Source organism: Triticum dicoccoides, chromosome 6A (assembly GCF_002162155.2).
Source record: "Triticum dicoccoides isolate Atlit2015 ecotype Zavitan chromosome 6A, WEW_v2.0, whole genome shotgun sequence".
NCBI classification, from domain to species: domain Eukaryota; kingdom Viridiplantae; phylum Streptophyta; class Magnoliopsida; order Poales; family Poaceae; genus Triticum; species Triticum dicoccoides.
This window is the reverse complement of record NC_041390.1, coordinates 71,268,735-71,276,373: the sequence shown is the minus strand read 5'-3', so window position 1 is coordinate 71,276,373 and position 7,639 is coordinate 71,268,735. Positions and strand designations below refer to the sequence as shown.

At 49.2% G+C, this 7,639-nt stretch overlaps 1 long non-coding RNA gene across 1 annotated transcript; it reads right to left on the bottom strand.

The window, feature by feature from the left end:
* Nucleotides 1-208: 208 nt before the first annotated feature.
* Nucleotides 209-2,508, bottom strand: LOC119315033. The gene is made up of 3 exons (XR_005152570.1): nucleotides 2,235-2,508; nucleotides 1,252-1,598; nucleotides 209-1,123 (listed from the first exon to the last, which is right to left on the bottom strand). It is a non-coding gene; the product is annotated as an uncharacterized LOC119315033 (long non-coding RNA).
* Nucleotides 2,509-7,639: the final 5,131 nt, after the last annotated feature.

Below are 7,639 nucleotides of genomic sequence, written 5' to 3'. Positions count from 1 at the left end.
GACAACCTTCATTATTGCAACAGAGCTATTGTTGCAGAAATGTTTGGAACAAAAGTCATGTTGCAGAAACCTTTGCAACAAAGGTCATGTTGCTGAATGTTTTTGCAACAAAGGTCATGTTGCGGAATGTTTTCGCAACAAAGATCATGTTGCGAAAATGTTTGCAAAACTTTTCGCAACAGAGACCATGTGGCTGTTTTTTTTTTTGCAACAAAGATCATGTTGAGGGAACTGTTTACTGTGCGATCCGCCGGCTGAAGGCAGAGACAAAGGGATAAGGTTGCAGCCTAGCATAGCACGTGGTGGGCGTACAAGGCGACGGACGCTTTGTGTGCGATCCGCCGGCTGAGGGGAAGCTTTTCCCCTAAAAAAACACTTTTGAATGGAGAGTATCATATACATCACCATTTCTACCACTACAGGGTAATCCCAATCGAAAGCTCAGCCACCTCACGGCAATGGATCACTCAATTAGCTCCCTCTGAGAACATCACAAAAGGATTCTGGCTGCAAGCCAACGATAGATGGACAACAGCAACACTAATGAGGATTCGGATGGGGGGCTCGGCGGGACGCACCCTGTTTTAGATGGGGAAAATGAGGTTCTGAACAACAACGCGACACTTTAACATGAACAGGAAACTTGCTCCCAGTAAATTTAGATGATGTCCTGGACAACAACCCAACACTCCTAAAATCAATAGGAACTTGTTCACAGTAAATTTGAAATTAGGAAAGTGTGCCAAATAGGCCAGGCAACCCAATTATTTTCTAACCGTCATGTTTTTCCTCCCACAACGTGGGTGCACCATTTTACACTAAACTATGCCAATTCATTAATTAGATACCATGCCAGAACAATTTGTGAAGTTAGCCCCATAAACTAAGCTTTCAACAATAAGTTGTCCAAAACTTAAAAGCAACATTTGTAATACATAGGTAGTAAACAAGTACCATTGCATCTTTGTTGAGGAAATCCCACAGCTCGGTCTCCCAGAAGAGAAGCCGGGGCCGGTCTTTGCTCATCGTGGGCTCCTGCAACACTTCTGTGACCCCGGGAGTATCATAACCCAGCGCCTTCACAAGCTTGTACAGTGCAAGCTGCAGTTTCACATCCAGCTTGCTGCACGAGAAAAATAAAAGAGCCATTAATCCATGGTTTATCCAAGGTTTCTGCTAGTTCATTTAAAATTACCAAGTAGAGTACATTACTACTTAGCTAGGTTCAATCTGCTACATCTTAAGTCTTACCTGAACTCAACAACCTCTTCGGATTCACTAAAAGCAACCTCAGGGGATTCAGTAGAATCAACCTCTTCGGATTCAGTAGAATCAACCTCTTCATCCGACTCCTGATCAAATGGTGGTGGCGGCCTCAGGGCTAAGGCTTTGACGACGATCTTGTGCTATGCTGGATATACGATGCAGGAGAATTTCACGCTCGAGTCATCACCCATCTCGTAGAACCACGTCAGACGACGGCCGTGTTCTTTTGGGCGGTTCTCGCCTTCGTCTTCTTGATTCCTAACTGAAGATGATGAAGACTCATCCACAGATGGCGAGGACTCGTGTGAAGATGACACGGAATTCTTGTCGTCCTGGCCAAGAACCCAGCTTGGTTTCTCAAGGACGATTTTAAGGAATGAGTAAATCTTTAAACTCGACATTCAACACTATGTGCGCCGCTATACTTTAAAGCAGCACAATATCAGTACACGGTCAAAACAGAAGATTGCTTGCCCACATAATCTCGACCCAGTGCGTATACACGGGTGGAACCGCAGTTCAATACATAAACTATCCAGAGAACTTAACAGTACATCATCATTTTTAACAGCAGGCCACAGATAGTATGACACAGCAAGCGTGCAAACTTTATCGCCACTAGACAAAACAACACTTTTAACTGGGAAAATCGATCATAAACTGCACTAAATTACAACCTAAGAAGCCGCACGATAAGTAACAGCAACTCCACGGAGAACAGAGCAATACTAGAGCAGAAAAACTGCAGTCGTTAAAAACATAAACCCGGACAATATCATATCGCGTTTCCAATTCAAGCGCTGCAGGTTAATCCCAATCGAAACCTCATGGCGACAGATCACTCAACTAGCTCGCTCTGAGAATATATATCTGACTAAAACTACACAGGCTGAGGGATTCGGTCTGCAAGCCACCAAACCAGTAGATCGAGATAGCGTTCGGAGGGGGGAAGGCTCGGCGGAACGCACCGGGTCGTGGTCGTCGCATTGCTCGGCCAGGTTGGTCTCGGACTTGATGACGCGGGGGGAGATCGTCACCGGAGCTCGGCTTCACCCCGGTCGCCGACGAGAAGGGCATCGGCCGCGCCGCGGCGCCGGCCAGAGCCCGGGGCAGGGTAATGCCGCCGTGTGATACGGAGGCACGGAGCAGGGGGAGGGAGGATGTGGCGGCGCGGCGGGCGGCGGCGGCGAAGAGCGCCATGGCTAGAGACGGCGGCGTCGAGGGTTTTCGGGGTCGAAGTGTTTGGACGGAAATGGCGGTGGGGGCGACCGATGGGTTTGGAGGGCACTTGAGTACTCACAAAATCGGCTATTTGCCACTTTCAACGTGCGGCTTCTCAAAATTGCCATTTTCAATCTTTGTAAGGGTGTGTTCGGGAGCTCTCCAGCTCCTGGCTCCTCCGACTCCACGTCCAGAGTTGAACCGAACGGTCAAACTCCTGGAGAGAAGCTGGCTATTTTCTCAGTACAAAATGTGAGGAGTCGAGGAGTTGGGAAATCAGCGCTCCACTAAAATAGGAAAGCTGGAGTTGTCAAATGTTACAGTGTAATGCCACCGCCAAATGAATTGCAAGATACCAGTTCACTCTGTTTCCTCCTCTCATCTCGTCGTTACCTCATCCCTTCATGTGCTAGTGGCATAAATGGGCTGCAGCACTAATGGGCCAGTCACGTAAATTGGCTGTCAGCCAGCTTTAGCGACCGGAAGTAGAAACTGTCGAGGCGAACGTATGTCTAACTTCAGGATTTTTAACGAGAAGCTGGTTGCTGGTTTTGGGTTGTGGAGTTGTGGAGTTTGAGGTTGTGGAGGGTTACCAAACACGCTCTAAAAATGCCACCTAGCCAACGTTTACAAGTCGAAGAGTCGATGAGTCGTTTCAAGGTTGAGACTCATAGACTAGTCTAGACTAGTGCGAGACTAGTCGACATCATACTGTAGCACTGAACTTACAGTACATAACTAATAATACCTACTAGTAGTATGTAGTATTACACTATATAAGTATACAAGTACAATATACAATTGAAACAAGCAAAGTGGAGTCGCTGAGGCAGAGCAGCACTAGCAACTAGCAGCAAGCACAGCAGCACCAGCAGTCTATCTGCGAGCAGAGCAGCACCAACAGCAAGCAGAGCAGCACCAGCAGTCCAGTAGCGAAGCAGAGCAACAACAGCAGCAAGCCAAGAAGAAAGAGGAGGAGAAAGGAGGGGCAAGGCAGAGCAGCACCAACAGTCCAGTAGCGAGGCAGAGCAGCACTGAGGCTCACCTGCCTGAAGAGGAGAAGAGCACGAGGGGCCGGCGGCGTGAGGAGGGGCGCGAGACGAAGGAGCAGGAGGGGCGCAAGACGAAGGTGACGGTGGAGCTTCAGATCCGTGACGTGGGGCTGGCGACGGTGGAGCTTCAGATCCGCGGCGGCGGGCGTCCAGCGACCGGCGGCGCGAGGAGGGCTCGACGGGCGCGTCCAGCAGCCGGCGGTGCATCCAGGTGAGGAGGGGAGAGAAAGGATTAGGTCTCCCGCGGGATAAGGCATCGTATTTATACTCCCTCAGTTTTTTGAATCGTTCGACTCGAACATGTCGACTCGTATGGACTAGTCGTCGACTAGTCGATGACTGGCTCGACTCGTACAAGTAGTCTACACGAGAAACCGAGTCGACAGCCAGTTTGCGACTCATAGACTAGTCGAGCGACTAGTCTAGACTAGTCGTTCGACTCGTAATCGTTGCACCTAGCTCGTGTGCATCTTGATCATCATGTCATTTTCTCTTTTTATTGATTTATCTTTTTTCTATTTATAAGCACCAGAAAAGACCAACCTGCCCCTAATGATATCTACGCGTACTTGGGCATATGATTAGCACTTGAGGCCGACGAGAGTCTTGTGCTGACCGCTCAGAATCCCGTGCTTGACCAATCCCCGATTGCCTGGATTCCTTGCGTCAATCGCCAGGCGCTGCCCTCATCTCCTGAACGTGCCGCTTATCTCCTTGCTGCTCACGCTGCCCATTGCCCGGTATCGCAGTGTGGACATGAAACACAATCCTTCTGCAAGGGCGGTTGCGCCAGCGTGCACGGGCGTGGGAGAGCTTCGGCTGTGAGCTGCCGTGGCTCGCATACGCATCAGCGAGGCAAGGGCAAGTTGCGGCGGCGCGTGTAGACAGGCACGAACACCCGAGACGAGTTGAGGTGGCTCGCGCAGGCATCAACCAGCCGAGGACGAGCTGCCATACGCGCTTGCAGGCATCGGCGAACGGTTGCGAGGAGCTGCGTTTGTTGGTGCAGACATCATCTAGGCGAGGGCCAACGACGTGGGCACGTGCAGACATGGGCGAGCATCGGCGGCGACTTGCGGTTGCTCGCGCATGCGTGGACAAGCTAGGGCGACGAGCACGGGCAACGAGATGTTGTTGCTTGTGCAGCTGTGGGCAAGCTAGGGTGTTGAGCTTCGTTGGCTCGCATATGCATCAACGAGCTACGGCGGCGAGAACTATAACGACAAGGATGAGTACCTCGCAGCAATCCGATCGACCCTACCAGTCTACGCACGCATCAGATATGATTGAAAGATTCAGGGGTAGTTTGGTCCTTTTAGTGCATGAAATGGAGAAAAGAAAAAGAAAAGCAAGAACAAAGAAAAATGGCATGGTAATCAAAGTTGACACCAACTGAGTGCCATTTTTACGAAACCAATCTTAAAAGTGGCAATTTTGAGAAGGCCCATGTTGAAAGTGTACTGGGAAGGCCGAACCCCATGTGTTTCCATTTTTACGAAACCAATCTTAAAAGTGGCAATTTTGAGAAGGCCCATGTTGAAAGTGTACTGGGGAGGCTGAACCCTATGTGTTTTTACCAAAAAAAACCGGAAATATTAACGCCCACACGTGTGGGCGTTTGCACATCGCCCACACGCCTCCATCACCACTCATTTTGCCACGTATGAATAGATGACATCAGCAAAAAAAAATTAGTTTTCGGCTTAAAAATGTTGTATCTCCTAAATAAAAAAGCGAACTAAAAATCCGTTTTCACCATTAAATCCGTCTCGACGAGATCTTCAAAACTAGACCCCATGTTGATATGTTTCGACGAATTTTTTTTTGCCAGAAGTTGCCACTATGTTTACACTGGAGTTGTCATAGGGCTTAAACTAAAGTTGCCATGTGGCAATTTTAGTTTGTAGATCATGGCAATTTTAGTATTTTGATGATGGCAACTCCAGTACTTTGACCATGAAAATTATTTTTTGTATGAACCATGACAATTTTACGTGCATGTATCATGGCAATTTTAATTTATGGTTCATGGCAAGTCTAGTTTCTTAATTCCCCGTTTTATAAATGTCAAAATTTACATTTAAATGTAGAAGAAAATAGCTGAAAATATCATGGCAACTTTAGTATAAACATCATGGCAACTTTTAATCTAATTTTTTTTTATCAAAACATATCAACATGGGATCTAATTTTGAAGATCTCATCGTGAGGGATTTAATGGTGAAAACGGATTTTCAATCGGATTTTTCGTTTAAGAGATAAAACATTTTAAAAACTGAAAATCCAAAAAGATTCCTACATGCATGCATGCGATGACGTGGCAATCTGTTTACATTAGAGACGTGTGATGCGTCTCCCTTCCTGCCACACGTGTGGCAGTTAGCGCGACCCAACACCTACAAATCGCTCAGAAAATCTCTCACATATATTATTCCTAAAATCTTAAAAATGCACACGCACCTTTTGAAGAGAACTTGCGGCTGGCTCCTGACCCCTCGATCTCGCTCCCGTCCTCATGATTTCACCTGGAGGTGCTACTTGGTCTGGAAGACTCGCTACGCGACACAGTCGTTTTTCTAGACCAGTCCTCGGCGCCGCGCCGCCCCTCTCCTTCCTTCCTCCCCATGGCGCTTCCCTACTCTTCCCCTCCCTCCCCATTGTGTCGCCTCTCTCCTTCCCTTCCTTCCCATGGTGCGCTCTGCTCCTCCCCTTCCCACCCATAGCTGATGTTGCTTCTCCGGACAGCGGGGTGAAGGACAACGGAGCGACTGCTGTGGAGGGTGGCATGCGCGTCCTTGGGCGGCCATGGAGGGGAAGTGTAGGAGGACCATGGCTGGGAGGCGGTGGAGGGACAACGCGAGGGGGCCATAATCCTCATCGCCGTTCAGCTGCGACAGGTCTCCCTATCTCGTCACAATCGTCCGCGGCTTCCTCTGGCCCTCCTCGCCGGTGACGCCCACGACCAAACCCCGCCTTTCTGCGGCGGCTATATCCACGCCGGACTCCATATCCACCTCAACGACCTGAGGAGCCCCGCCACTTCGAGCCTCGACTTACTCCACGATGACTCCATCCGTGACCCGAGGCCTCCCACTCCCTATTCTCCAAGTGCATCGAGGCGATCTCTCGCCGATCCCGTTCCAATTCGGCCCTTTAGGCAGTAGCTCGGTGTACCACTGTACCATGACATGGTGTCGGTGTGAGGACATGGTGCTTGGTGCTCGGTGTTAGGAACTTGGGATGCCGATCGAGAGGTTAGGCCTCTTCACCTACTGGCCATCATGTCCAGGGCCTCCTCTTTTGCATTGATTTTGTTTGTGAGAGTACTAGCACTGCTGCTCTCCTGCAAATCGAAGAGCAAGAACAAGATTCAGAGAAAGACTTGTTGAGTATATATTGTGTTGCATGTATTTTGTATATTATGGCTCATCTCCTAGTTGTGTATAGTTGAGGTTGAGGCCTTGCCTATTGAGGGAGTCCTGGATTAGGGGGTCTCCAGACAGCCGAACTATATCCTTTGGCCGGACTGTTGGACTATGAAGATACAAGATTGAAGACTTTGTCCCGTGTCTGGATGGGACTCTCCTTGGCGTGAAAGGCAAGCTTGACAATACGGATATGTAGATCTCCTCCCTTGTAACCGACTTTGTGTAACCCTAGCCCCCTCCGGTGTCTATATAAACCGGAGGGTTTAGTCCGTAGGACAACATATAATCATACCATAGGCTAGCTTCTAGGGTTTAGCCTCTTCGATCTCGTGGTAGATCAACTCTTGTAATACTCATATCATCAAGATCAATCAAGCAGGACATAGGGTATTACCTCCATCGAGAGGGCCCGAACCTGGGTAAACATCGTGTCCCCTGCCTCCTATTACCATCCGCCTTAGACGCACAGTTCGGGACCCCTTACCCGAGATCCGTCGGTTTTGACACCGACATTGGTGCTTTCATTGAGAGTTCCACCGTGCCGTCACCATAAGGCTTGATGGCTCCTTCGATCATCGATAACGATGCGTTCCTGGGCGAGGTTTTCCTCCCCGGACAGATCTTTGTATTTGGCGGCTTCGCACTACGGGCCAACTTGCTTGGCCATCTAGA